Source organism: Callorhinus ursinus, unplaced genomic scaffold (genome assembly GCF_003265705.2).
Source record: "Callorhinus ursinus isolate GAN/ISIS: 27379988/994484 unplaced genomic scaffold, GSC_fseal_2.0 scaffold6, whole genome shotgun sequence".
Taxonomy (NCBI): Eukaryota; Metazoa; Chordata; class Mammalia; order Carnivora; family Otariidae; genus Callorhinus; species Callorhinus ursinus.
Window position 1 is genome coordinate 1012755 of NW_027397068.1, and position 26839 is coordinate 1039593.

General features: G+C 39.8%; 1 protein-coding gene and 1 pseudogene across 4 annotated transcripts in view; one reads left to right on the top strand and one right to left on the bottom strand.

Moving 5' to 3' along the window:
- The first annotated feature begins 469 nt into the window (after positions 1-469).
- MEI4 (meiotic double-stranded break formation protein 4) overlaps positions 470-26839 on the top strand; it is a 236027-nt gene continuing 209657 nt past the window's right edge. For 3 of the 4 annotated variants that reach the window (XR_012378475.1, XM_073893531.1, XM_073893533.1), the window contains exon 1: positions 777-929. The gene's annotated coding sequence lies outside the window, so the exon portion shown is untranslated. Of the gene's footprint in view, positions 626-776; positions 930-26839 lie in introns of those variants that run through there. The other variant, XM_073893532.1, reaches the window with a different exon arrangement.
- LOC112813838 (histone-binding protein RBBP4 pseudogene) lies at positions 18713-20116 on the bottom strand (annotated as a pseudogene).

A 26839-nucleotide genomic window follows, 5' to 3' on the forward strand; every position in this document is an offset into this window, starting at 1 on the left:
GTGATGCTCTAGAGAAATGTACAATAACTGATTGCATGCAAATGGATGTCTTAATAAAGAAGGTTCATACATTTAGTAAAATAAACTGAACAGACCTCCACGTAGAAATGATCGATAATGGATTCTATAAATGTCTGTTGAAACTTCTACCCGATAGCTACCACACACTGTGTGTAATACTAAAGAGGACTACAAAGAATGTGTCCTCAGGATGCTTAGAATCCAGTTGGGATTCTAAAATATGACAGAATTTTAGAATGAGGCAAGGCATAAATGACTTAAGAATATAGATTAAAAACGCAACGTGAAAGGTAAAAAGTGAGCAAATCCACTCTATAATAATCATAATTTCTTGTAAGACATGGAAATTTAATTTCCCCTTTGGAAAAAGAACAATTGTTTTAGAACTCATCTTTTCCTCAGTTCTCCCCTCCCCCAATGGAATCAATGCATCTCTTTCCACAAGGAGTCACTTCGAGGATTTCTTCTTCATAAGGCCTCGATTTCACTTTCCCACTGGCAAACCCGAGGGGGCGCACTCCTGCGGAAAGCGACGGGGCGTTTCCTTTTCCTTCGCGGAGCCCTCCTAGAAGAACTGGGCGACGCCGGGCCGACCCAGCTCGGGGTGAGTGCACACCCGTTCGCTCCCCGGGGTCCCGAGCCCGCTCTGCCGATCCGGCGGCCAACAGGGCGACCGGCGGAGCGGGCCGCGGGGCCTTCTGGGGCTTGTGGTCTCTGGCCCCGCCCCCGCCCACTTCCCCCGAGGGTAGAACGCAGGGCGAGCGGGGCAGCTTTCCAGGCTCGCGGTCGGGCGCCTGGCCGCCTGGGCAGGCACTCTGGCTTCCCCGGCCTCAGCCCCAGCGCTTCCCTCCCCGCCTGCACTGGCTCCCCGCGGAGGGCGCCCTCCCTCCTCTGCAGGAGCCCCGAAGGTAGGTGGGGAAGCGCCCCGCACGCCTCCCTTGTCCAGCCTCGCGGGCCGCGCCCTCTGCCCAGGTCGCCTGGCCGTTTTCCTTTCCGGTAGCCCGGGGGTTGGATCTACGTTCATGCCACTCGCACCTCCGTGTCTGGGTCCGCACACTGTTGGGGTTTCCCTTCACCTAATTACGCGGATCTCACCTGCACTGGAGCTTCCGGGGTCACCCGAGCACGGGCGCAGAAATCTGTGGGTGTCTGTGGTGTGTTCCACGCCTCTGAGCATGTTTAATCCTAGCTTGACTACCAAAATGGTGCCTGAGGCTTCAAGGAGAAGGCGGGACCTGCGTTTTTGAAACCATTGGTGGGGTTGGCAAATCCATTCATTGAGTAGATCTTTAAATGATCACCTGCTGTATTGGAGGGACTGTATAAAGTGCTGTAGGTGTCGAAGATGGGACACACATGACTTCCTCACTCAAGGACCTCACAGGCTTGTGCTAGGGATGGATATATAAGTGCCCAAGAAACATTCAGAGGGAAGGGTAAAATTGCGTTAGTAAGGATCAGACAAAATGCTGTGGGACAGAGAAGCTTCGTGGAGGTGGGCAAAGTACCAGATATTTGGAAAATAGGGGAAGAAGTTGGGAATTCATTACAGATGAAGGGGTAGTAAGAGTAAAGGCAAGAAGCCAGGCATGCATGGAGAAAACAGAGTGTTTCAGTGTGTCTAGTTTGAAGTGGCAGGAAATAAGACGGGAGAAGTAGCTTGGACTGAATTATGAAAGGCTTCAAGTAGCTTCATAGTCTGGAATTGTGGAAACATGTTTTTGCACTTGAATTCCATCAGGATCCATAGATTATAAAGAAATGTACTGTTGTTTAATATTCATAAAATGTTTATAATGTCGAAAAAACGTAATAACATGGACTCTTCATGATCTGTTTTTCAATAGCAATGTTTTTGTCAAATTAATTACACACACACTGATCACTTTCTTAGGCTTGTTTGTATTGCCTTTTTCCTATTTAAAATCCAGAGAATTTACAGTGTATCATGTGGCTGCAATGAGATTCAGTTGCTTGGCGAAGATTTGTGATTTGCTATCCACTATTCTACTTGTTTTTATTTTGGAAGATTTACTGCTTTAGAAGGGTTTTGGATCAAGTGCGATAAAGAGCATGTGTAATTTGGAACATGTATAATCTGGATGACGTTTTTTTCATGAATGATGGAGGGAATACCAGTATTTGGAACCAGCTTTCCCAAACCAGTATTTTGGAGGCTTTGTTAAAGCTTAGAGAATGCTATCTTAAATATGTTTTAGCATATATAAAGATGTTAGGAGTCCAGTGGATATGGTGGTGAAGATCAAAGAGAATATTTTAGTTCTTTCACAGGACATGTGTATGTCACATATACATTAAACTACTTGAAAAAATACTTGAAGTTGAAGGTCAAGAGTCACACTTTAATAGAGCCAGTTAAATTAGGCCTGGTCATTTTGGAGCTTTATTGAGGGAAGTGTATGACTGCACTGTGAAGAATGGATTGGAAGGAGTGAAAAGATCAGTCAGAAGGTTGATGCGGTAATAAAGACAAGAGGTATTAATGGTTTGAGGAAAAATTAGACACATCTTTAGATTCAGTTATAGAATTGACAGGGAATTGTATAGAAGGATAATTGGGGAGTAGTGCCCTGAAGTCAGAGAGCAAAGTGTTTTAAGAATAGAGGAGTGGCCATGAGGGTCATATTAGTGGTCTGATGCTTCAGAGAAATAGAATGAGGATTTGCAAATAGACATAAGGTTTGGCAATTATGATGTCATTTGTGACCTTGATAAGAACAGCTAGGTTGATTGGGGGTGATTAGAGAGGTTTTTTGTTTTTTTTTTCTTTTCTTTTTTAAAGCTGCGAGCAACCTGAGCATGGTTGTATGTTGAGAGATAAAAGTCAGTACAGAAGAAGAGATTGTTAAGAGCAGAGAGATGGTTGGTAGAGAAGATAAGTGTTGGTATGCAATTAGTGCGTATTCTTAGAATATTGTGTATGCTATATAAGTACAGGAAAATGTTGGCTAGAACTTTCTTGTATGCTTGCAGAGTAGGTAGGATCCAGCTTGCTTACCTATCCATTCATTCATTAGGTCGGTCACCTGATATTTTTTCAGTACTCCTCATGTGTTAGCTGTAGGGATTCCTGCTCTGAGCAGACAGATAATGAGCTCAGTGGAGCTTGTTTGTCACTGAGGGACACAGACATCAAACAACTAATTAAAGAAGGAATTATCCAGTTGCAGTTGTGGTAACTGATGTGAAACAAGAGTATGGGATGTTAAAAGCATATGTATTAGAGGGAGTTGACAATGGTCTAAGGAAGGCATTTTCAAGGATAGAATGGCTAAGCTGGTATTAAGAGATCTCTCTTGTTGCCTTCCCCCATGCTGCCTCTCTGTTACCATCTCATTCTTGGTTCTCTGTTCACTGTTGGACTCAGTCTCCCCTCTCTCAAGCACTAGATGTGTATTTTATCAGTGGATTGGTTGGGTGGCAGAACTTTTGGGAACCAAGACTTTGCAAGGATCTTTCTCAATCCGGTTTTTGCCGCATCGTAGTGACTAAATATGAGCTAAGGGTCCCTTTAATTTTATTTCTGCTACATTGATTACCGTTAGGGAAAGAAAAGGGTTTTGGGAATGGCAAAGCGATGGTCAGCCACAGCCACCCCTGACTTAACCTCTTAACATCCTTTGGAGGAACCACAACCAGCACAGATCCTGTCACTTCTTATTAGGAATTTTTGGTAACAGCCAGTGAAAGCTAGATTTTGTTTTCTTTCATTTAAAATTGTAATGTTCTCTGGGACAAGTGATTGGGGAAAAAGTATCCACTCATGTTTCTGTCTGTAGGGAAGTGAAGGTACTGTTGCTGCTATGATATTGCATTTATACAGCATTTGAATGTTAGCTAAGTGCTTTTACAGTCAATTTTATTGTTCAGTTTAAAAGAGAGCCTCAAGTCACCCCTGTCAAAATTTGTTCGGTGTTATTCAGAGAAAAGGATCTTTTGTAAAAATGGTCCTCCTATGATGTGGAAAAACTCTGATCAATCAAAAGCCTAGATATAATGTAAGGCAATGTGTCGATAGAAGACATGAGCCACGTGATACCTTTCTTCACAATGAAAGAAGAAAAATAAACAACAAAAACAAAACTTAGCAGAAATATAGCCCTGGAGGAAGCCAACCCCCTCATGATTTGGTTTGTACGGTATTCAGAGATGTTTTATGAGCTACAATATGTGTGCTTACATCTGCGTCCTTAAAGCATTAGGTTTTATTTAGAGCAACTGTTGGCAAACTTTTTCTGTACCGGGCCAGATAGTAAATGTTTCAGACTTTTCAAGGCCGTGCTGTTTCTGTGGCAACGACACAGCTCTGAAGCTGTAGCACTCGAGCAGCAGTAGACGATACATAAGAGAATGGCCGTAGCTGTTTTAATAAAATGTCGTTTATACAAGCGAGCCCCCCCCCCCAGATTTGGCCCGTGGGCCATCGTTTGTTAACCTCTGATCTATAGCACTTGTGAGATTCTTTTACTGGCGAGGGGTGTTAGAGATTAGAGTGATTGATAGCTCAGCGCTCAGCTCAGCGCTCAGCTCAGCGCTCCGTGAAGGCAGCGATGGACTTGTCTTGTTGACTGTTGTGTCCCTGTGTCTAGCACAGTGCCTGACAGGTAGGAGATAATTGAACTTAGCTGTTGAATAAAAGAATGAGTAGCAAGGCTATCTGAAGTAAAATTGCCTACGTCTGGGTAGATGGTTCCGTATTAAGATTTTCAGGCTCTATAACATGTATTCTGTGGTACTACAATTTTGGGTACAGCATATATGTTGCAGTTGAGTGCTTATTAGTTCAGAGAACAAATCCAAGGGGATGCTTGAAGAATGAAAAAGAGCCAGTGATACACAATGATAGTAAAGAACAACAGGTCTATGAGTCTCTGCCAATAAAAATGCATACTACACCCTTTGGAAGGGACCTGAGAAAGAATATATTCCAACCTCTTACCCAGGCTAGGGCTTTCCTTGTTTGCCCCGTTTTGTGTGCCTTGCTAGCATTTATGCTAGAGATTCTCCTTTGGTCTTTCAGATTTCTCCACTCCTCCGTCCTGCAGGCTCATACCAGCCCCTGCTCCCTCCCTCCCAGTCCTAACAGTGATCCTGTAGGATGAAAAGTCACAGCTCCTGTCAGGTGGCCCTCTCCCTGCTGTGCTCTCTCTCTCTCAGTTCTGGTAACTGCTTCCTCCTCTCATCCTTTTAAGGTCTAGGGAAATTGAAGGATGGCCTTGCCTCTTTCTGTTATTGCTGGCCCCAGGACATTGTGTTATCCCCTTAAATTGCCCACACTTTTAGAAACAGTCTCTTTATTAAACTCTCCTCATATTACCTAAATTGTAGTGCCCTTGGCTTTCTGCCTGGACCCTGGTGGATGTGGTATTCCCACCACTTTTTCAAAGGCACCTATTGTATGTCACTGAATGACTTTTAAGTCCCCCAAGTCAGTGACTGTGGCTTCTATTTCTTATAGTCAGAGGATCTCAGGGTAAAAGTGGTCCTGGAAGGTGATCCATTTAACTTTTCTCTTCCGAGTTTGGGTACGTTCTGTCCCAACCTTATCAGAGCTCATTGTACCTGAACACCTTCCACAACAGGGAATTCATTACTCCTAATGTTCTCTCACACATCTTTAGACACATCGGACTGATAGAATATGTTTACATAACTTCTATCCACTGCCCTTGTCTTGTTCCGTGGGATTTCATGGAATACGTACAATTTACATTTCATTCCTCTCTTCTTCAGACAGCAGGTTTTTGAGTTCCTTTACCATCTCTGTTTACAAGCAGGGTGCCTAGAACAGAATCTCTTTTTCCATGTGTTGTCTGATCATGCTCAGTTAAGCATGAGCATGATAACTTTCCCTGGAAGGCTTGCTACTTCCAATGAATAGAAGAAGGATCAGTAGGTCCTCTTTCCTTGCTTTGCAGCTATAAGAGGGAACGTGATCTGACTCCACTCTATACTTCCCACCCCTGCTGATTTCAGTGTTAACATGTCGTATGCACAGCTGTCTTTGACAGCAGCTTAGTTTTTTCCCGTTACTGAGTTTATCTATATTTAAAGGCTGTCTATCAAGGGAGTAAAGTAATTTACAAATTGTAGATCTTTAGAGGGCTATGTGTACTATCCAATTTTCTTTTGCTTTTCTTCAAATGTCAAAAGTACACTGATCATCCTTTAATTACTTCAGGGGGCACGATTTAAAGTATTTCGCTGAACTTTTTATTTAGGTTTCAAATCTGAAAAGCATATATCAGCAGACTCACAGATTCTTTAGCATTTTGTTCCTTTTTTTTTTTCTGGACATTCACTCTCACTTGTGCCCATTACTATATCTCTTGCATTTGGGAAATGTAAGAAAATATATTGAAATGCAATATTTTTTGGTTAATAATCTAACTTTAAGGAAATGTTATGAAGTAGGTTCTTAAGTATATCTGACATGTAAGTCAATTTTTATAATGATAAGTCCAATTTATTTTTTAACAAGCCTCTAAAATATTGGTCGGCTTCTTTAATTCTTCCTTCTGATTTATTCAGTGAGCTCATTCCTCATTTCATTTTTGATTAGATTGTTTTCACCATTGGCAGAACTCAGGAAAATAAATCCTCTTGTATTTAATGTGTGCTTTGGTTTAATCTGGATGAATAGAAAAATGAAAACAATCCATTAAAAAGTAATGTTGATTGTTAGAGAGATGTGGCTTTCTTAATCTTTAATATAATTGTTGGGAAATATATTTCAGAGGCTGCTTACTGATTGCTCCTTTTCCCATGCCTTCCTTCTGTTTTCATGAGTGTTTCTTACAGGATTAAAAAACAGAACATACTTGTGATTCTTTTCAAATTCTTCAAATGGGTTTTACAATAGCTGATTGTTTATGATCCACTTCTTTTTATCTTTTGGAACAATGGTAGGAGAAAGCTACTTTCTCTTCTGATCTGCTTGTGTACTTTGTCTAAAGTTCTATTATTCATGTATTAGCTTGTATTTTATTTATTTTCTTATTTTTCTGCCTCCAATAGAAGAGAAGCTCCTGAGGGAAGGGGCATACTTATCTCGAATGCCTGGCACAACCAGTAAGTGGTGGTGAATGTTTGTTGGCAGAATATAAATTGATCATGACCAGTCTGCCATTTTATAACAGGGAACAAAACACTTACGTAGTTCTCAAGAAGTTGCTGCTTCCTAAAAAATTATTTCTCTTATAAATCTGACTCCTAAATAATCCATTTTTATAAAGACTGTTTTGTCTTTTAATTAAAAAAATCATCCACTGTCCATCATCCATTTGTTTGATAATTATTAAGCATTATTTTGGATATATAATGAGTAGATTTTAAAAATTACATATATTTCCCATAAGCTCTCTTCATCAAAATCAATTTCCTAGAACCAAAATTGTATATTCTAAATCCTGCATGCATGCAGGTAACTATAGCCTAACTGTGGATTGGAAGTGAAGGAACCATTTCAGCTCAGAGACCCTGCAGTACATTTCATACTAGATTGCTGATGGTAAATAATAGACTAATGACCAGTTTCCCAGTATATTCCAAAAATATGACTCCTGTGTAAAATCACTGACAAAGGCACTGTGACTCAAAGTACATAGCCGGAAGCTGGCTTCTTTAATTATTAATGTGCTTACCTCATCTCCATCACTCATTAATAAAAAGCTGAGATTCAGTCTAGAATTAAAGAAACACCTTCAGAAGAAGAGGTCATGTGGTCTGAGTAAATGTGTCACCAGCATTATTTTGTGCATTTTGTACTTTCCAAGCCAGTTTGGTACGTATTTCTGACTAGGCCCCACTCCTCACCGGCCTAATATTGGAATCGTATTGGAGTCTTCCCTCACTGTCTCTCCCTCTCCAGGCCGGCAGCAAGCTGTGCCGGTCCCCAGATACCTTTCAGAGCCCCTCGTCCTCCGTGTGCTCACTTGCAGCGTTCCTGGCCTTGTTCTCCTCCCGGCCCCTCTTCAGTGTGTGCTGCAGGTCGTCCTGAGCCCCGTCCTACCCGGGACGGTCTTCTTCCTAAGACCCCACTGGGATCATTTCACCTATCCACTCAGAAGACCACAGCTATTTCCATCTGTCCAGTCGGCACTTCTGACTGACTCTCAAGATCTCAGCTTCCCTATCTTATATTAGTTCCCTTTATTCCCTAAAATACCTTCTTCTTTTTTTTTTAAGATTGTATTTATCTATTTGACAGAGAGAGAGAGAGAGAGCATGAGCAAGGGGAGAGGCAGAGGGAGAGGGAGAGGCAGGCTCCCCACTGAGCAGGGAGCCCGATGCGGGGCTCGATCCCAGGACCCTGAGATCATGACCTGAGCCGAAGACAGACGCTTAGCCATCTGAGCCACCCAGGCGCCCCTAAAATACCTTATTTTTTTTAGTCGAGTTCTATGTCTTCTCCCACAAATTTGCTTGTCATTATCTGCTGTCTGCTCGTACTGTTCACTCCATCTGAAGTGCTTTGCTCCCTTTGCTTCTCTGAATTCTGTGCATCCTTCAGATCTCCCAGGCTTGCTCCAGAGGTCCTTCCTCCCCCCGTCACGTTAGCCCACATGTGTCTCTTCTCTGAGCTTTTATAGATTGATAGTCAGACCCGTGAAATTACAGGCTTGGCAAACAGTGGGTCTGAGATTGAATCATGGCCACACACTAGTCTCAAGTAGACCAAGCATTGCATTGAGTATTTACGGTGTACCTGGTAGAGTTCATAGGGGTCATGTACCTTAGCTAATCTCTCCTCCTCAGTAACTTTATACATTAAGTACTGTCTTTTTTTTTTTTTAAAGATTTTATTTATTTATTTGGCAGAGAGAGACACAGCAAGAGAGGGAACACAAGCAGGGGGAGTGGGAGAGGGAGAAGCAGGCTTCCCGCAGAGCAGGGAGCCCGATGCGGGGCTCGATCCCAGGACCCTGGGATCATGACCTGAGCCGAAGGCAAACACTTAACAACTGAGCCACCCAGGCGCCCCTACATTAAGTATTATCTTGATTCCCTTTTTACAGATGAGCAAACTGAGGCACAGAGAGGTCGAGCAACCTGTCCTAAAGTCACTCAGCTAGTAAGGCGCAGAGCTAGGAAGTTTGGCTCCTGAACCTGCCCTCCTAGCCTCTGTGCTATTCTTGCCTGGTCAAGATATATTTGAAATGAGGTTTGATGGGGATTTTTAGGGTTGACTGATAGGCATATTACTCTTTCCTGTCTCCCTGGGCGGTCTTTGGAGGAAAAAAATCCCTTACCTAACAGTGCTTTTGGAGTTGTTACGCCTGCATGTATGTTGTGCGCGTGCGAGTGTTGCTGTGGTGACAAGCTGGGATGGGCATTGAGGGAGGCACAAAGTGACCACAGGGAAGTTCAAGAGGCCTCCTCCTGTCCTGGTTACACTTAATTCCTACTCCCAAGCCCAGAAACCATACTGTAGAAAGAATGCGTGCAGAAAGACGAATATTAAAAAAATACAGTTTTACCACTTGTGAACTGGATATCCTTGAGAAAGCTGCCCTCTCTGAACATTAATGTCCCTAGCTCTGAACAGTGATACTAAATTGTACATCGCAGGATTATTAAATGAAATAATAAAATGGGGTATTTAATGAGGTACTGGGTGTAAAGTGAATGCATGGTGTCCAGTATGCAGAGGTGTCCAAGAGATATTTATGTTTTCCTTTGAGGCTCCGTACTCTAGCCAGGCGCATGACTTTCCTCATCCCTGCTGATGCTCTTCCCTTTGCCTGTATAACCAAGCAGGCCCTCGTTTCCACCTTGCTAAATCTCCTTAACTTCTCCTATCTTCCCTTAGGTACTAACTTCTTCATGCAGCTTCCTGTGACCCCTTAGCTGGCATTCATTTCCCCTTTCTGTGACGTCTTTCACTTCCAGTTCTTTATTGTAGTCGTTTGTGTACAGTGTGGCTTAATCGTTCCCACTGAGCCCAAAGCTAGCAATAATAAGAGACGAAGGCACAGTCCATGCCGCCGATGAGCTCACTTGCTGTCAGGTAGGGGAGAGAGGCCCCCACATGACTGTTGATACAACCTTGTGGTGAGAACATTTCCAGAATGCTGTGGAAATGTAGATGAGAGTGCCGTTAACAGAGCCAGGGTGGGGAAGGAAGGAGCAGGAAGCCTAGAGGATTTTGGACAGGGGCAGTTGGACTGGGCCTTGAAGGGTGAGTGGAGAGTCTGCAGGCAGGGGATGGGGGAAGGGTGTTTCTCTAAGAGAGTGAAGGTCATAGACAAAGGCCCACCATCATGGCAGCATGTGCTTTGGGAAGCCACAAGAGTCCTCTGTGGCTAGATTGCCCACTGGCAGTGGAGAAAAGTAAAGCTAGAGGGTAGCAGTGTTTTTGGTTCTCAACAAATCAGTTGTATGACTAGAGATCTAGCTTAAAAGCAGTTTTGAAAAAGAATAGATTTTTAATTGTGTCTTCATTATGTCCATTTGAACCGTCCTGGAGACTGACCGTTCAACAACTTAATACTATTTTGGGTGCGTTAAGAAAAAAGTTCAAATGTTGTGACTGATTATGTTCATCACCAAATTGGAGGTTAAGTGCTGGGTCTCACTGAAAAGGGACTTTAACCAGACAGAGAATAATCAAAGGAAGCTGTCAGACTAAAAAGAGGCTCAATATTATGATGTTAGGATGGGTATAGGGGACTTTATAGCCTTTTGCTTGCTTCAGATCCTTGGAGGATGATTCAGGAAAGTGGGCTTTATACTGTTTTGCTTTCAAAGGTGGACTGGGATTCATAAGCAGAAGTTATAGAGTATCTGGAAGGAATTTCTAAGAACTGAGGATTAGGTATTCCAGGTTTTAATACTGTAATGTCCATGGAGACTGGGTTGAACTCCTGATTCTCTTATTGGATGACAGACTGGGTCATTTCTTCTGATACCAAGCTCTTGGGAGTCTATGACACATGTTCAACACAGTTTTGGTATGAAATAAATTTTGTTATACTTGAAATCTATTAAAATAGATTATCTGTGTCAAAATATGCTAATTTAATGTGTCTGCGTGGCAGACAGTATAGAAAGATGATAAGTTTTAGAGTCAAATTTTATCTTCATTTCTTACCATGTAATTTTGAGCAAGTTACTCCCTGAGCCTGTTTGCATGTTGATAAAGCAGGAATAATAGCGGTTATGTCACAGGCTTATTGGGAGGATCAAATATGACAATGGATATGAATCTATATCTATCTCTGTATAGATATGTGTACTGTTGCATCGTGCAAATACTGTTATTGAAAGTACTTTTTCCTTTTCTGTATATGTCTTACTATGACGTTCTAACAGCATGAGTACCCGGAAATAAAATATAGTGACATCACCCAAGTTTTTTCTAAAGTGGAGGCTTCCTTTTATCATTGAGGTCCATTCTTGAATATTTTCTCAATAATAAATGTCAGTTTATCCAGAAGGACAGAAGAGTGATGGCAAATTAATCTAAAATCATAACTCACTCTCTACCATCTAGAAGCATCTCCAGATTCTGTGGTTGTTTTTCCTTCATTTTCTATTAATACAGACATATGTGCATAAAACACTTGGCCCAGATAAGAAATATCTGGAATACTTTTGCTCATTAAGAAGTAATTTAAAAGTAACCATGAGCTTCCTAGTTTAACTCCTTAATTTTCACATAGAAAGCCTATGTAAATGTGTGTGTGTGTGTACACTTCAGTACTTGCATATACACACACATTGAATACAGGTGCAGATTGTTAGGTATTCTTTCTCATGCTGAAAGATTCTAAATTTTTAATAGTTGTTTCAATTAAGAAAATGTTGATTTTTCTTTCATTAGTTTTAAATTGGTGTATCAAATGTTTAAAAGATGAACTTTTCTGTATATCTCCTGTTAATAGAGACATAATATGAAATTATTAGTCTAAGAAGCTGTTTGTTTATTATTACTATTATTGTTAGTATCATCATGTTGTAATTTACTATGCTGTTACAATTCAGCTTTGGCCATTGAACTCTTCTTGCCACTGAGTGAGAGTAAAGGTAGAGATGGAGAAATTTGTACACATCTTATATGTATACATGTTCTATGCAGGGTCTCCAGTACACATACCTGTATAAGCTAAATGTCATTGGGCTTTTACTCTGTGCCCGGCACGGTGTTCAGTACTTTACATGGATTATCTCATTGAATTCTCTCAATAACCCCTATGAAGTGGCTTCTATTATTTGCCTCCTTTTATTTTTTTAAAATTTTATTTATTTATTTGTCAGAGAGAGAGAGAGAGCGAGCACGAGCAGGGGGAGGGGCAGAGGGTGAGGGAGAAGCAGGCTCCCCGCTGAGCGAGGAGCCAGATGTGGGGCTCTATCCCAGGACCCTGGGATCATGACCTGAGCTGAAGGTGGACGCTTAACTGACTGAGCCACCCAGGCATCCCTATTTGCTTCCTTTTATTTATTTATTTTTAAAGATTTTATTTATTTATTTATTTATTTGAAAGAGAGAGAGAGAAACAGCATGAGAGGGGGGGTAGGGTCAGAGGGAGAAGCAGGCTCCCCACTGAGCCAGGAGCCCGATGCGGGACTCAATCCCAGGACCCTGGGATCATGACCTGAGCTGAAGGCAGTCGCTTAACCGACTGAGCCACCTAGGCACCCCTTGCCTCCTTTTAGATAAGCAAATTGAGACTTGCCAGAGGTTAAGTGCACAAAGTTTCTAAGTGGTGGAGACTGGATTTTAGCGAAGCTGTCTGATTTCACAGCTGGAACTTTTCCCTGCACTGCCCACTGCTTGTGTACACGGACTCAGAATTAGGTAAGGCCAGTCAGTCCACATAGCTTTCACATCAGTTTTGAAATCTGTCTTCATCTCAGAAAGATGGCCATTCAGCCTCTGCTTGAGTAACTCCAGTAATTGGAGTTTCATAACTTCACAGGACAGCCCATTCCTTTGTTGGACAGCTCCTGCACTGGAGATCTTTTTCATCTATTTATTGGAAACTTGTCTCCCTGTAATTTCCATGTATTAGTCCTAGTTCTGCCTTCTGGAGGATTACTGAACTCCTCCCTTCCCTCTTTGGTCTAGCAGTCTTTCAGATGCTATGTGCCTGGAGTCTTCTGCTTCTTCAACAGTTCGGTGGGCAGTCTCCAGAGCCCTTGCCCTCACAATCACGCTTTCTGACAATCCTGTTTAATCGGTTGTTGCTGGCAAGTTGCAGTACACAGAATTGGACACAGCAATGTGGCAATCGGTGCACTGGAAAGACTTGTGGACTGAGATGTAACACCTAGGTTAAGGTATCAGCACTACTGCTAACTGGGTGACACGGGGCAAGTGGCAAGAGCTGAGCTGAGCTGTAGACCCTCATTTGTAACACAGGAATAATAATTACCCTACTGTACAGCATTAATAGGTGGGTCAAGGAGGATGGTGCTGGCAAGGTGCTCTGTCCACAGCCCTTGCCTCACGCCTGTCAGCTGCCCTCTCTTTGGCCTGCTCTTCTGTGTTCTTCCATGTCAACATGACTTGCTCCCTCACCTCCCTTGGCAGCTTTGCTCAAAAGTCAGCTGCTGATTGAGGCCCTTCTTGACCGCTGTATTTACAGTTGCAGCCAACCGTTTACCTTCTCTCTCCATCTTCCCTGCATTAGTTCTCTCAGCTGTGTTTATCACAGTTTGACATACGTGTATTTTACTTAATTATGTTGTGGCTCTTCCCACCAGAATGTAAGCAATGTGAGCTCAAGAACTCATCTATTTCTGTCACTGCTATATTCTCTGGACATAGCTGGTCACCAAAAAATACTTATTGAATAAATGCATGAATTACGATCATGTTTATGTCTCTGATGTGGTCTGACCCTCAAAAAGCACAATGAGATGCTTCCCAGTTTTCCTCTTTAGCAGAAGAAAAGTATAGCTGGTACATTTGTGAATTGTTCTTTTAGTGTTTCAATTTCATAAATTAATGTGTCAGTTAATTTCCATGTGCTACAAGGGTATTTTCTGACAGAACAATTATCTGACTGGACTCCTGGAGTGAAATATTAGAATTTTCAAATTGAGAAATGTTACTGAAAATGAAAAAAAAATGTAGTTTATCACTGTCTTCTATTTCTAATGACTCAGAGTCACAGTTTGGTGGGTAAATGCATATACATTTTCATTTTAAAGTAACAACAACTCACTGAATTTCCTGTTTCTTTGCTCACTAGCTATTCACCATCCTGATTTCTGATTGATAGTGTATCTTACAACCACAAGACCTTTGTCTCAAAGGCATCAGTCCTACCTAGATAGTTGGCTGTTTCTGTGTTAATATGGGTTTTTTGAGTTAGTGGATGAAGGGGAATTGACAGGACAAAGTAGGCAGAAATGCAGATGTATTTAGGCCCTACAAATAGGAGAGTAAGTAGGGCCAGAGGGGTGCTGAGATCTCAGCTTGACTCCCAGCTTGAACAGAGTCTAGGAAACATGTTACCTGCCCAGACAGAGTTCTCAGGGTTGGGTTAGGAAAACCTCAGTCATCTATTTGAAGTAGGTTGTGGGATTAAGATTACTGGGGTTGCAAGGAGCGCCAAATTTCCAGACTGATTGCCATCTTCTGTGGTTTAGTGACTTGCGTGTGGAGCTCACTGGTTGCCTGGTCTTAATGGACTGAAACAACTGAAGTCAGCCAAACGTCTGATTGTAACAGGTGATGTGTCTACTGGCAGGCTGAAGAGGGAAGAATTTCCTCACAGAAGAATAGTGTCTTGGCATAGATGTAGGGAAAAAAAAAAAGATACTCTTTCCTTACCCTGGAGAGTTGACTCTAGATCTATGAATTATTGACATGCTTTCTTATTGTTGAACATTTGCATGTCTACTCAGATCAAATAATGCTGTCAGCAGTTAGTGATTTGTCAAACTCTTCTGAATTTAAATCTGCAGAATCATGTTTGGTAAGAATGCCTGAAAAATCCCAGAGCTTCTTATTTAAACTTATTTTCAATTTGCTCTAAAGTGTATTTTAATCACAAAGGAGCTTTCACAGAATACTATAAATCTATCATTGCTAAATACCAAAACATTGCAAGTATACTTGGCATGGGAGAATAATGACCAAATGAATGAATTTTTTATTTATATCCCGTGTTTTAAATGGGAAGGGGGATATATTTTAGAAGAATCTGTATTTGTGGTAAATGTATGAAAATGTCTTTATGATTTTACAAAATATATGGAATTAAACAAAATAATTTCCCTAGAGGCATCACAGGTACAAGGCCAATGTGAACTTTTAATTAGTAACAGCAATCATTATAAAAGCTTTTGTTAAGTAAACAATTACCCTTGTCTAGGGAAATGAACATTTTGGGCACAGAATTGACTAATTGTTTTTCTAGTTATACCAGAACTGCATTTGGATTCAAGCTTACTAATTGGGTGTCAAGGAGGACATTGATCAATGGAATGGTTAAACTAATAAAATTGGGCAGGAAAGCACAAAATTAGGAATTATGTGGTTTCAAGACTCATTTCTTCCTTCCAAATAAATTGTAGTGGGATAGCATAGCTGTAATAGTAGTACTGGTGCTAGTAGTGATAAAAATAACAATCCTTGAGTGCTCGTGCTTACCATATGCCAGGAACTATCTTATATGCTTTACAACCGTGTTTTACTTTAGTCTTTAAAACAGTCTTATGAAAATGTTACTAACATATTTTTCGTTTTATGGATAAAGTGAGATGCAGAAATTACTTTGTCATTCAGCTGGCAAAGGACAGAGCTGGATTCAGCTTGCAGTCCCTCCATTCTGAAGTCTTAGTTCTTCTGCTGCCCAATTCAACTGAGGATCTACCTACTTATTCAGACCCTCTTGGGTGGGGGGGGTTGTTGGAGAAGTAAAAAAAGGGAAGGTGACATAGCCCCTGAGCTCCAAGGAACCTAATCCTACCAGAAAGGAAAGACAAAAGCAGCCGGTAACTGATTAAGAACCAGCATCCGTGGCTCCGGTGACATGTACGCCAATTGTTGAGAAAAGGGAAAATCACTATGGGCTGAAATGGTTTTTAGGGAAGGCTCCCTGGAAGAAGTAGACTTCGACTTATACCTTAAGTGAGATATAAGCTTTTTGCCACAATACGTTGTATCCTTTAGTGTTCAAGTTCTATCAGAATTTTATGAACGCACCCTCATAGATTTCTAGCCTTGTTTATCTTAAATAAAGGGCTTCTGGGACCCTTTAAACAAATAGTTCTAATATGTGTGTATGGTTGACCCTTGAACAACATGGGAGCTGGGGGCACTGATCTTGCCACACAGTTGAAAGTTTGAGTATAACTTTTGACTCCCCCAAAACTTAACTAATGGCCTACTGTTGACTAGAAGCCTTACTGGTAACATAGTCAATTAACATGTATTTTGTATGTTATATATTACATGCTGTATTCTTAAAGTAAGCTAGAGAAAAGAAAATGTTATTAAGAAAATCAGAAGAAAGAGAAAATACACCTACGGTCCTGTGCTATAAAAAATCTGTGTCTGAGTGGACCCATGCAGCTCAAACCCATGGTGTTCAGCGGTCAGCTGTACTTTTGATGTCGCAATTCACTTCCGAAAATGGGTATCATTTATTGATTATCCCTCCTAAAATGTGCAAGGAGATAATAAGCTAATGTCATCTTAGTATTAGTGATGTCTTAATATCTGCTCATTCATGCTGTTTTCTGTAAAGACGTGGGAGAAATAGAGTTCAGAGAGGTGTTTAGGAAGAACTGGAAGTGTTCTGCAAGAGAGAGAGCAAGGCTGTATGAAGACAGCTTTCCACATTTCGGGGTCACACCCACAGTAAATATTTCCTTTAGTGGTTGTGTTGGCCTGACTGTATTAACTACATGAATTCTTTATTCAAATCTCATCTTTTTTTTTTAAAGATTTTATTTATTTATTTGACACAGAGAGAGAGCACAAGTAGGCAGTGTGGCAGGCAGAGAGAGAGGGAGAAGCAGGCTTCCCGCTGAGCAGGGAGCCCAAAGCAGGGCTTGATCCCAGGACCCTGAGATCATGACCTGAGCCGAAGGCAGATGCTTAACGACTGAGCCACCCAGGTGCCCGCAAATCTTATCTTTGGGCCCTTGTTTTAAAATCACTCCAAGATCATTCAGTCATCCCAACAGAAAATCAAATCTAAAATACATATATGCTATAACATCTTAAGATACACAAAAAGGAATAAAGAATAATCCAGCAAATATCCATGTACTCAACTTCCAGCTTAAAAAACTAGATTTTTGCAAGACAGAAGAAACACTTCCTCTTTCTGATTTTACCTGCTCCTTCCTCTGCAGAAGTAATTATAATGCTAAATGTGAAATGTATCTCCCAATGCATTTCTTTGTACTTTTTCTACATAGTTATATTTCTAAGCAATATATAGTATTGTTTATGTTAATTATATCTAATTATATGCATTTTTAATGTCTGCTTTTTTCTTTTACTTATGAAATTCATCCATTTTGATGGTATATAGCTCCAGTTCATTCATTTTTTACTGCTCAGTAGTATTCAATAGCACAAATATACCATAACTTATTTAGCTATTCTTCTAGCAACAGATATTTAGGTTATTTGTAATTTTTAATCTAATAAAGTTGTGAAGAGTTTTGAACATGTCTCTTCTGAATATATGTGACAATCCTTCATATGTTTGCAGACCATTTCCTTAACTTTTCTGTGACTTGCTTGTTTATCTCTTTTGCTCATTTTTTCTTTACTGATTCATGGACAATTTTTAGATGTTATGATTATTCATCTTTATTGACTATATGTGTTGAAATTTCTTTTCCTAGGCTGTAGCTTATCTTTTTACATTTTTGCTATTCTGTTGATGAACAGACTTAATTTTTTTTTTTTACACGTAGAAAAGCAATTTATTCCATTATAAGCACTTACACAGTTAGTCATGGAGAGTAACAGGCCTGCTGGTGAAACAGGTCACCCAAAATAGAGATGGTACCAAACTAGTGGTCAAGGACTAACTCCTAAAAAAAAAAGAAAGCAACTCTTATCCAGGATTAATTTAATTTTAAAAACAAATACAAGCTATCAATTTACTCTTCTCAACTCAGCTGGACAGTCTACCTGTGGTATAACTGTCAGGTTATACTTGGTGGTCCCAAGTTTTTTAAAAAAACCTTTCACAGAAAGGAAAGAAATATGAAAAAAGCTCAAGAAATACACTAACAAGCAAAAATATATGGGGAAAGAGGAACACATAGTTTTGACTTAACTGAAGAAACTGAGAGGAGATTGGTCTACATAGGAAAATGTGCATCCTGGAAAGTCAGGTGTGAAAATTTTAGAATAGGAATTTATATGACTTCAGTCTCCCCCATTTCCTGAATAAAAACGACATCTTGTGATATTTATACTTCATGGCTCAGACACCTACCTCACTTGGCTCTACTCCTTCCTTACTTTAGCCTTCACTTAAAGGAGTCTGAAAAACTTGGGGATATAGCCTAAGAAGAAAAATAACCAAACATAATATTCCCCTTTCTGTGGCTAGTTTAGACCTTTGTTACTAGAAAATTCCTGAAGAAAATTATAAATATAAGTCTGTGGCTTTACTGAATCAAGGTCCCCAGTTAATATTTAGAAAACACCCTCTGTTTGGGCTAATAACATTGTTGATAGTACCTATCATAGAGGGATAGCCAAACAAAGTCTGTGTCTCAAAACCAGTGTTAAATAAATCTCAGGGTTGAGAAGAAAAAAAAGGGAGTCTAAATTCACAAGAAGTGCAGACATATCTAGAACCCTTGTCCTGGATGCACACTTCCTTCAGGATCTTCATTATTATAAATGTTCTCTGCCATTTGCCACACTTGCATGATATTGTCTTCTGATAAGAACAAATCACCCAAGGTTCATTGGGATTCCAGGAGAAATCAGATATCTTGGCAGTGTGACCACCATGAATAAACAACAATTCTGGTGGCCCATCTTCTGCATCTTCCAGGGATTGTTCCTCTCCAATTTTACTTAAATCCCAGACATTCAGTCTGTGATCAGTACCACTGGAAGCCAAAATAGTCTCATTGTGAGGCGACATCTGAACCTGGACTATTTCATCCTTATGTGACGCAAAGGAATGCAACTTAAGTTTTTGATTTCTCAGATCCCACATGGCAACAGTCTTGTTGGTTGATCCTGTGGTCAGAATGAACTCACTATAGGATTGAAAGGCAGTTCACTTTAGCAGTGTGAGCATCAACTGAGTGGCTTTGTTTGGAAGTATAGTTTGAACGAGTATCCCAGATCATAAGTTTCTTATCATCAGCAACTGACCCAAAACAGAGACTCATGGAGGAGATGCCAGGAAATATCTTCTACTACTGCTGTATGTCCTGTAAAGATGGTCTTTGCATCCACCACTTTTCCTTCCTTTGGAGCAGCACTGATGTCCCAGAGGCAGATGGCGTGGTTGTCTGAAGCACTATGTAAGAGATTTGGGTTCCAAGAAAGTCCATAGCCTTCCTTCTGATGTCCACAGAGATGCAAGTCTGGGTTGTACTCTCCAGAAGGGTCTGGTTTGGAAGGATGTTTTGTATAGTCAAAAACAAGAACATCACTGGATAGAGTCTTTGTTGCAATGAATGATGCAAGGGTTCTGGGGCACATAATGTGCGCGGTTTACTTCTCCTTCATGGTTGAGCTTGATTTCGTGCGGTTTATTTCTCCTTCATGGTTGAGCTTGATTTCTTTTTCAATTTTTCCACTAACTGAGCCAAAACCTCCAAATTCTCCTTTCTCACTGTTGTAGTGTGAAGCCTTAAACTGAGCATCATTGTTAGGAAGCTGCACACTGGCTATCACAAGATGGTTTTGTTCATCTGACGTGTGTGTTCCCAGGACAAGTCGATGAATGCTGAAGTCTTTCCCTTCTGGTCTGGTTACATCATGTGCAGTTAGGCTAGGCCACTCCAGAGCATGGGTCATCACCAAATTGTAAAGAAAAGGGGTGTTCTTTTTCCATATTTTGTACTCTTCGTTGATCACACGTTCTTCTACTGCATCATCAAAGGCTTTTTCCTTGTCAGCCATGGCGGGCAGGCAAGCCGGGGGGATCCTGGGGTTGAGCGTTGTGGGAGGGGTAGGGGAGGCTATGGGCCCAGACTTTTTAAATTTTTTCCTCATTATCATTATCATTTATATTATATATATATATAATATTATATGTCTCTAGTTTAAGAAATCTTCCATATTGAGGGAATAAAATTTAATTTAAAAGAGTTCCTTAAAGTTAAAGATGAAGATAATCAAGAATGACCTTTTTTTAAAAAAAAACATGAGAGTCAAAGTTGGGTCACCTGCAGTTAGCGTATCTTTTATCAATACCAGTTTACTCAAAACACAGCCCACTGTTTTACCATAACTACTATGTGTAAATTTCCTGCTCAAACTTAATAACTTTGTTTTATAAAATGAGAGTTAACAGGGAGAAGAAGCCATGGATAAAATACCAGTATTCACAGAATTCTAATTACCAATGTATATATTAATAAAAACCTTTCACCTACAGTAAAGTGACCAGTCATATATGTGCACATTCCTTTCTGTACAGAAAGCTCATGGTAACCATGAGTAAGTCCGATGGACTTTTGCTAACTGTAATGGAGGAAGAAGCAGAGGCTTTGGATACAATTTCAGTAGAGTGATCCCGAGGTGTTCACTCTTACGGCTGTCTTTATGTCCTTTTCAGGCTTCTCTACTTATCATCATCTTTTTGATAAGTTTGATCTTAGTAGCATAGTGATTTAATGGCCTGAGTTACACAGTCATGGTCTAGCCCCGCCAAATAGAGCTTATCAACCATGCAACTTAGAAGCCAAACTGTCATGACAACTTGGGTTGTCAATATCCAGAATTCCAGAAATCTTGTTGTCTTTCCTGAAGCCACTCACAAGTATAAGGACTTACAAGGAGAGATCCTCATAAAAACCATTGTTTTATCTCTTGGTGTCTCTTAATTTACCTGGATCTCAATGATTTATCTTCATTTTTATTGTCACCAGTCATAAATTGTAGCTCACTTCACTATGAAATGGTTGTAACTTTTGTAATGATTTACTATTAATAAAAATTACCACTGATTTCAGAAGAGGATAATAAAATCCCCAGTGAACCCCTTGATAAGATTCCCAACTGATATTTGCATGCTTTGTAGTAAAGCAGTGATGTAGTTGTTTGTGGAGCTGAATTGCTGTCACTGAGTTGCCATACACCAAACAGAATGGTTATTAAAAGTCTGACCACATGTTTAGTCTTTGTGGGTAAAAATGATAAGGTTAGTGGTCTGTAGAATGACAGTTGTTTGGGCTTATGGTCAAGACCTTTGCATCCCTTCAATCTGCTGACCCAAGAAAATTCTATGAGAAATATTAGGTTTATCGTAAGTTAATTGATTCTCAGGATATAATGTACAGCATGGTGACTATAGTTAAAATTACTGTATTGTATATTTGAAGGTTGCTAAGAGACACATAGGAAACAGTTATGAAATGTCGGGTATTACCAGTTCTTGGGATGGGAGGACTGAAACTCTGGTTAAAGTAGGTTTTTATGAAGTTGTGCTTCATGGGATATGACAGAATCTCTCCTTCTTTTGTCAGTAGTCTAGTCAAGTATGTATTGTTCAGATTCAAAGTGGAATTTAGACTTTTTCACTTAGCAGAATATAGGGTGCAGCCTCAGTGTGGGTAGTAGGTATCAACAGCCGAGGCATGTGGGGATTTCGGAGGGTGGCTGCATGATACACGGGGAAGAGCATGTGCCCTGATATCAGACCTGGGCTATAGGATTAAGATGTGTGTATAAACATATCTTTGAATTTCAGTTTCCTAATATGTTAAAATAGAAAAATAATATGATATGGTATGGAGGGGTGGAAGGTATAAAGAAATACTTAACAAGATTATGGTGTGATGAACAATGAAACTGCCTAAAATATGAGTGATTTCCATTGTTTATTCTTGTTTTAGGGCTCAGTCTTGGCACTTTGGGAATAGACCATTGCTTAGAGAAAGTAATTACAGTCTTTTGAAAGTGCTGTTATTTCTAGGAATAGGGTTTGGCAGTGGAATCTTCAAGTGCAGTGCTCAGACCGGCAGCATCAATATTACCTGGGAACGTGTAAGAAGTGCAAATTACGGGGCCAACTCCAGACCTGCTAATTCAGAAACTCTAGTGGTGGAGTCTGGGAATCTGTGTTTAATGAGCCCTCCAAGTGATTCCAAGGCAGGTTCAAGTGTGAGACCCACTGAAATAGGATGGAAGAGGAGGAAACACCAATTCTGTTTTTTTTTTTTTGGACTGCTTTCTGTTCTCTGCATTCGTGAAGAGCCACATTTCCGTGGATTGCCTTTCTACCTGTTGCTTTTTGTTAGCCTTCCATTCTTGGCAGTGTAGCCACAGCTACATGTGGTCAAAGTGTAGTGCAAGTGGTTAGGTTTTTTTTTTTTTTTTCCTAACCTTTTGTCGTGTTCTTCCTTTCAAGGATTTGTTCCTGTCATTTACTGTCACGTGGTGGAAAACTTTGGAGCCGCAGGACTTCGGATAGTTTGCTTTCCTACCTGCACAAATCAGTAGCCGAGGTTTGGCTGTATAGCTATCTAATACTGTGCCCCGACCAAATCTTGTATGTCTGACCTCTCTAAAGTCCCGCCTCAGTCTTCTCCGTTCACGGAGATATTCGGGCTCTGTCTGGGTTCCACCTCCTTGCATTTGTGGCCTGCACACAGCCTTCAGGCAATAAGCTGGTGCCGTGTGGGGCTCACCTCGTTTGCATGCCTTCTGTACAGAATTACTGCCCTGCACGGCTTTCTGTCCAATGTTTAAAAACTGTTGATGTATACTTTTTGTTTTGTTTTTTAATTGTTTTAAGGTGGAGTTTAAAATCTGGTCCTTTTAGGGATACCTGGGTGGCTCAGTTGGTGAAGCATCTGCCTTCGGCTCAGGTCATGATCCCAGGGTCCTGGGATTGAGTCCCAACTCCGGCTCTCTCCTCTGGCGGGGAGCCTGCTTCTCCCTCTTCCTCTGCTGCTCCTCCTGCTCTTGCGCCCTCTCTCTCTCTCTTTCCCTCTTAGACAAATAAATAAAATCTTTAAAAATAAAATAAAATAATAAAATAAGTCTGGTCCTTTTAAACTCCATCCCTGCTAGAAATCCCTTGTTTTATCAAGGTAAAATTTACATACAATGGAATGGGAAGTATTAACATGTATCACTGAGGGCTCTGACAAGTTAACACACCTGTGTATCCCACCCAGCCTCATATCAAGAGCTAGAATTTATCAGAACCCTGGGAAATCCCTTCAGTCTTCTTTCCTGCTAATCCCTTTGCCCTTCCTCTTCTCCCCATAATGAAACATTATTCTTACTTGGTCTGCCCTTGATTAGTTTGTTATAGAACTTCACTTAAATGGAAACTTAGAGTATGTACACTGTTGCATAAGTCATTATTCACTCAGTATAATGAGATTTATCCACAGTGTTTAATGTATCGGTAGTTCATTCCTTTTTATTGTTGAATAGTATTTCATTGTATGGATATACCAAAATTTGTTTATTCATCCTGTTATTGATGAACACATGGGCTATTTCCAGTTTTTAGCTATTATGAATAAAGCTGCTGTGAACATTCTTATACAAGTCTTTGTGACATATATTTTTATATCTTGGGTAAGAGTGGATTTCCTGGGCTATAGGGAGATGTATGTTCAACTTTCTAAGAAACCTTAGAGTGAAAGGTGAAACATGGTTATGCCATTTTGCATTTCCGCCAGCTATATAGGAAAGTCCCGGTTGCTTCACACACTTCTTACTTTTTTTTAGCTCTTCTTGTGGATGTAAAGTGGTGTCTTGGTGTGATTTTGATTTCTGTTTTTCTTATTGGATAAGAATAGTAATAGTGTTGAATACCTTACCTTATGGTTATTGACTATTTTTATAGTTTCTTTTATGACATATTTATGTCTTTCTTTGACTTTTTTAGTTGGGTTGTTTGTCTTTTTTCTTAATGATCTGTGGAAGTTCTTCATATAGTCATATCCAAGTTCTTTGTAAGATATATATGTAATGAATATTTCTTCCCAGTTTGTGTTTTGCTTTTCGTTTTCTTAATGATGTGTTTTGATGACTAGCAGACTTAATTTTGATGAAGTCTGTCAGTGTTTCTATACTGATTAGTGCTTTTTATGACTTGTGTAAATCATCTTTCCCATGCCCTAATTCACCCTGTTTTCTTTTTTAGTTTTAGTTTTAGTTTTTACATGTAAGGCTGTGATTCAACTAAATTTGTGTGTGTGTGTGTACGTGTGTGTGTGTGTGTGTCTAAGATCTGAAGAGATGGCAATGTTCGTTTTTTCCATGTACTTAACTAATTGTTCTGGCATTATACATGAAAAATACTTTACTTTCCTAATTGTCGAGGTGCCCTTATTGAAAATGAATTGACTGTATAAGTGTGGCTCTAGTGCTAAACTTATTTTATTCCATTGATCTATTTGTCTGTCTTTATTTTAATACCACCTGGTCCTGATTGGTTTGTATATTAAGTGTTGCAATTAAGCAGTTTCATTTTCTCAGCTTCGTTCTTTTTCAAGCTATTCTAGTATAAAATTTAGAAATAATTTGTCAAGTTCTACAAGAAAGTTGATTGGAATTTTGATTAGGATTGTGTATAGAGGTCAATTTGAGGAGAATTAAGATCTTAGTAATATTATCTCTTCCAGTCCATGAACACAATATATGTCTCAATTTATTTAGAACTTTAATTTTATTGGACAGCGTTTTATAGATTTCAAGGTAGAAGTCTTTCACATCTACTGTAAAATTTATTCCTAATTATTATTATTTTTAAAATTCTAACTTAAATTGATTTTGTGTAAACATGTAATGGATTTTTGCATATTGACCTTGTGTCCTGAGACCTAGCTAAAGTCACTCAATTCTAGTAGTTGTTTTAAGATTCTTTAGGGTTTTCTGTAGACATTCATGCTGTATATTAGCAAGTAGAATTTTACTTCTTTCTTTCCAATCTCTATATATTTTTATTTCTTTCTGTATTTCACTGTCTGTTGTCTCTAGTAAAGTATTTAATAGAAATATAGTGGATATCTTTGTTGTGTTTTCAGTCTTAGAGGTAAAGCACAGTGTTTCTTCATTAAGGGTAATGTTTCCTGTGGATTTTTATAGATCTTTGTCGCAGTGAGTAAAAACCCTTTTTTTTTGTTTTGTTTTTGTTTATGGAGAGTTTTTTTTTAAATGATGAATCAGTTTGAATTTTTCAGATGTTTCTTATGAAACTATTAAGATGACCGTTGTTGCTTTTTAAATGTTTATTGTGTTAGTATGTTGAATTACAGTGATTGACTTTTGAAAGTTAAATCAATCTTGCATTCTTCAAAAAACTCTCTTCCGTGATGGTGTTTTTAAATATATTGCTGGGTTTGGTTTGCTAGCATCGTGTAAAGGATTTTTGAGTTTGTGTTTATTACACATATTGCTTTGGAGTATATTTTTTCCCCTTTGTAATATTTTTGTAAATTTTGGTGTCAGGGTTATATCAATATACGTATCAAATTATAAAACAGGTTGTGGTATTTCCTTTTTTCTCTGTTTCTCACAAAAAGAGTTTGTGAGGTTCGTTCTAGCCTCTCTCCTTTATTTTTTGAAAGATTTCATATAAACTGGGTACAGTTTCTTCATTGTTCACTAGAATTTGGTAGTGAAACCATGTGGGAATCAAATTTTTGAGTATCGTGAGGTTTTTAATAAATGTGCAATTTCTTTAATACGTAGAGGACTACTCAGAATTCTTTGTCTTCTTTTGTCAGTGTTGGTCAGTATATTTTTTCAAGGAATGTATTCATTTCACTGTAAGTTCTCAAATTTATTAGCATAGATTGTTCATCATATTGCCTGAGGTTTTTGTAAGTTTTAACTCCAGTGTGTAGTTAACGTACAGTGCTGTGTCCCTTTCAGGTGTACGATACAGTGATTCAGCAGTTCCGTACACTACTCAGCGCTCACAGCGTGTGACCCCCTTCACCTAGTTCAGCTATTCCCCTCCCACCTCCCTTCCAGGAACGGTCTGTTTCTTCTCGGGTGGTTAAGAATCTGTTTTTTGATTTGTCTCTCTTTCTCTCTTTCTTTTTCTTTTGTTCATTTGTTTTGTTTCCTAAATTCCAGATATGACTGAGATTATATGGTGTTTTTCTTTCTTTGACTGGCTTATTTTGCGCTTAGCATTATACTCTACATCCATCCATGTTGTTGCAAATGGAAAGATTTCATTCCTTTTTTAGATTTTATTTTTATTTATTTATTTGAGAGAGAGAGAGAGTGCATGCATAAGAGGGGGAGGGGCAGAAGGAGAGAGAATCTCCAGCAGACTCCCCGCTGAGCATGGAGCCTGATGAGGGGCTCTATCTCAAGACCCTGAGATCATGACCTGAGCCAAACCCAAGAGTCAGATGCTTAACCCACTGAGCCACCCAGGTGCTCGATCCCAGACCCTGGCATCATGACCTGAACCAAAGGCAGACACCTAACTGACTGAGGCGCCTGGATGTGTGTGTACACACACACACACACACACACACACACACACACACACACACACACCACTTCTTTATCCATTCATCTGTTGATGGACCCTTGGACTGCTTCCATAACTTGTCTACTGTAAATAATGCTGCAATAAAGATGGGTTGCATATATCCTTTCAAATTACTGTTTTCATATTCTTTGGGTAAATACTCAGTG